Here is a 4,426-nt window from a genome sequence, read left to right on the forward strand (position 1 = left end):
TACCAACTCTAATTATTTCCCATGTGAGATGAAACTGCTACACTTATCTTGTTAACTACTACTGCTGTTGACCAAATTTGGACTGGTAACTTGTAGTTGGAGTCTTCTTCACCATTTCTTATATAGCAACGCACTATCAGGAACTGATGAGGAACAGCTTCAATCATTCACATCCACTCTCTAGCTGTCATGTATAATGTAATGAAACCACAACACCCTACCCACAGCCAAGCCCCTGTAGACTATTCCATTTGTTCCTGGTTCCACCACGCTAATGCTGGGAACAGTGAACAAGTGTTTTTTCCTACTCCTACTTGATACTGGGAACATCTCTAGACAACAGCAGCTTTATATTACCACTTGGATAATTTAATAGTTTTATATTATCACCACATCATACTGATTGGAATGATATTCAAAACTGTGAGCATACCGATCTATCTACCTATCTATTTTTCTGATGCCCTGGGAACTCCCATCAAAGGGTTGGCTTACGGCAAAAGAATCTCCACTTATCCCTGTCCTTACATGCCTCCCTCACATACACTACCCCATGCATTCTTCCAACATTCCTCTCTCACCAGTACTTTTCCACTCTATTTCCCCATGGCACAGGTGGTCTTCCTCTCACACCAACCCCTTTAATGTACCATCATACACATTCTTTTGGAGTGATAAGTTCTTGGACAAGACTGTACTCACATTGATACAGGCTCGCTAAAGGTGAGTTTTCTTTTATGGTGTATGATTATATAATTTGGATATACAGAGAATCTTTAAATACAAATATAAAAAATACCAATATTTTCCTATCATGCTATATAAATATACATATCTGCTACCAACATACATATACAACAATGGCCAATCCATCTCTCCTAGAATTAAACATCATACAAAATAGTATACCCTAAGACCCAAGTACAGAAAGCTGATATACATAACTGCATCATCTATCAGCATCTAAACATGTTTACCTTATTACCTTCGACAATTATGTAGGTGTCACGAGCACCACAAACATACATACAAAAGTGAAACAAAATTACTCCGTCAATACACGATCACATGGAATAAAGAAGCCCAAGTTTTAGTTAAAAATAAGCCCCTCAAATCCCTTAGCAAGGTTTGAGTCGCCTCAGTAAGTGGGGATGGTACCTCTGGGTCCTCAAGAAATCCCTCACGCATTTTGTCATCATAACATGGAAGACAAAAACTTATAAACATCTCAGGTGTAGAGGTATTAACTCTCATAAAGGTGTTGACTCAGCCTATTTGGCATGATAACATGACCCTTGAACAAGGCATTTCAATCCTGGGGTATGATGGTACCCTCAAGCATAACAGTACGACCTTTGAACACAATGGTGAGTTAAGCATGAAAGTACGACCCTTGGATATGATAGTAAAATCCTTGAGCACAACAGTACAACCCTTGAACACAATGGTACAAGTCAAGGATGAAAGTACAACCTTTGGGAATAACAGTATGATCCTTAAACACATCATTAAAACCCTTGAGCACAATGGAACGACCCTTAAGCATGCACGACAATACAACACCTAGGTTATGGTGGACTAGCCTTTGTACTAAAGTCATAGGACTGTGATCGTGGAGTTTAGCCACTGTCAGAAAAAGTTGATCTTTTGATTTTAAAAACCTCAAGGCATTTCACAACTATCCACTGAGTATCATAACAAGCCTTGAGTATCAAACTAGCCCTTGAGTGTCAAAGCTTTTCCACAAGCACTGTAATTAGCCCTTTGAGTGCCATAACTATCCTTTATGTACCATAACTTCTCTATCTCCTGTATCATCTAGTAGACAATATTACTGAAGTACATTGTGCCTATTCCTTGCTAACTTATTATAGAGATACGTGCTCTATAAACTCACTTATTATACAGATACGTGCTCTATAAACTCACTTATTAAACAGATATGTGCTCTATAAACTCATTTATTATAGAGATATGTGCTCTATAAACTCACTTATTATAGATACATGCTCTATAAACTCACTTATAAAGATACGTGCTCTATAAACTCGCTTATCAAAGAGATACGTGTTCTATAAACTCACTTATTATAGAGATACGTGTTCTATAAACTTACTTATTATAGAGATACGTGCTCTATAAACTCACTCTATCCAGGCAAATTATATTCTCTCTAATTATAGGTATAATAAATGCTTCTTCGGTTCCAAGTGCTATGGTCTCAGGTAATCTTTTTAAATTCTACATTCAAGGTGTTTCTAGCGAGTTGGAGAGAAGTGTGGTGTATCATACACATGACTCTCTTTCTCTCTCTCTCTCTCTCAAAACAGAATCACAACAATCGCTCATTACGAACTCTTCCCTCCATATTCGTTCATTCAGCCAGAGGACAACTTACCGAACTATTGTTTCCACAATCACCCAAGCAGAAGTGAACTTGGAACCTCTCTTTTTAAAAAAGAGGAGCTGAACTTTAGCACTTCCCTTCAATTTATAAACCAGAACAGAGCGCAGGAACTTTTCCTCTACCTGTAGAACTGAATTTCAGAATATTCTAAAACTATATCTTCTCTCCAGACATGGCACAAATTGAATCATTTGAAGTTTCTATCTTCATTAATAAGAATGAAACTCATAAATAATCTTAAAGGCAACTTTTTCGAACCTACAAGCCACTGGTCTAAACTTCAAATATATATAAAGTACCAACTGACATTCTAACACATATCTATACCTTACGTCGTGGTTTAGTTCCAACCAATATCTATATCTACCTATCTATCTATCTATCTATCTATCTATCTATATATATATATATATATATATATATATATATATATATATATATATATATATATTTTCCCTGGGGATAGGGGAGAAAGAATACTTCCCACGTATTCCCTGCGTGTCGTAGAAGGCGACTAAAAGGGGAGGGAGCGGGGGGCTGGAAATCCTCCCCTCTCAATTTTTTTTTTTGTTTAATTTTCCAAAAGAAGGAACAGAGAAGGGGGCCAGGTGAGGATATTCCCTCAATGGCCCAGTCCTCTGTTCTTAACGCTACCTCGCTAATGCGGGAAATGGCGAATAGTTTGAAAAAAAAAAAAAAAAATATATATATATATATATATATATATATATATATATATATATATATATATATATATATATATATATATATATGGAGACTATTCAAGTAATGACCAAAGTTAATGGCTGTAATTTCTCATCTCATGTTAAAAAAAAACACAGACACTTAGCAGACTTGCAATTTCTTCCTGACTATAATCTAAAAACAAATGTTCAACAGGTCTTCAGTACAGACAGACAGACAGACAACGGTAGAACACAAGCCTAACATCATTTTACATAATGGAAGGCTTATTCAGTCCTGCCGATCCATCTCACAATCTATAAATCCATCACCAACATCAAAGATGGCCGACCCAAAGGGAAATTAATCACTTAAACTTTTCGCTCATTAATTAAGGTGGTGGCGTGTGTGTGTGTGTGTGGAAATATGATCTTTCTCTTTGATCTCTCTCTCTCTCTCTCTCTCTCTCTCTCTCTCTCTCTCTATATATATATATATATATATATATATATATATATATATATATATATATATATATATATATATCAACAGAGGATATATGCGTCAGAGGTGGAGGGAACTAGGAGAACGGGGGACCAAATTCGAGATGGCAAGATGGCGTGAAAAGAGCTTTTGAAAAATCGGGGCTTGAACATACGGGAGGGCGAAAGGCCTGGACGAGATAGAATGAATTGGAACGATGTGGTATACCGGGGTCGACGTGCTGTCCATGGACTGAACCAGGGCATGTGAAGCGTCCGGGGTAAACCATGGAAAGTTGTGTGGGGCCTGGATGTGGAAAGGGAGCTGTGGTTTCGGTGCATTAGACATGACAGTTGGAGAATTGATGTACGTGGCGAATAAGACCGATCTTTCTAAATGTGTCTCTACCGCTACATCGCAGACGCGGGAAACGGCGAACAAGTCTGAAATAGACCGACAGATATTGAGGAAGTATCGTACGTTAATGTGAGCCACTTATAGGGAGGAAAGTGGACGGAAATAATGCACCAGCTTACGTCCGGCAGCGGTGCACAGCCAGACTCCCGCGCTCGACCAACCGTCCGTCCGTCAGTCAGTCAGTCGCTCCTGAACCTCGGTGAGGGATGCACGTGCCCCCGTGCTCGGTCCCGCCTTACACGTGTTGTGCCTCGTCCTAGAACCCATTATTAACCTCAAAGTCAAAATGCTTTTGAACTAGAAGTGGTTTTACCGTTTCGGTGAATGAGTTTGTCCCTGTTGGTGCCTCAGAAAATCGACTGTTAACTTAATTGCCAGAAAAAAATTGTCGAATGGTCGAAGTTTCTCGAAGAAGCAACAGTTTTCATTTGAAAA

The 4,426-nt window shown here is 38.4% G+C and overlaps 1 protein-coding gene across 1 annotated transcript in view; it reads left to right on the top strand.

Moving 5' to 3' along the window:
• Positions 1–4,193: 4,193 nt before the first annotated feature.
• Positions 4,194–4,426, top strand: part of LOC139758992 (uncharacterized) — a 146,919-nt gene continuing 146,686 nt past the window's right edge. Inside the window, exon 1 of the mRNA XM_071680872.1 lies at positions 4,194–4,426. This exon is cut by the window's right edge and continues 77 nt beyond it. The gene's annotated coding sequence lies outside the window, so the exon portion shown is untranslated.

This window comes from Panulirus ornatus, chromosome 32 (assembly GCF_036320965.1).
Source record: "Panulirus ornatus isolate Po-2019 chromosome 32, ASM3632096v1, whole genome shotgun sequence".
Lineage (NCBI taxonomy): Eukaryota > Metazoa > Arthropoda > Malacostraca > Decapoda > Palinuridae > Panulirus > Panulirus ornatus.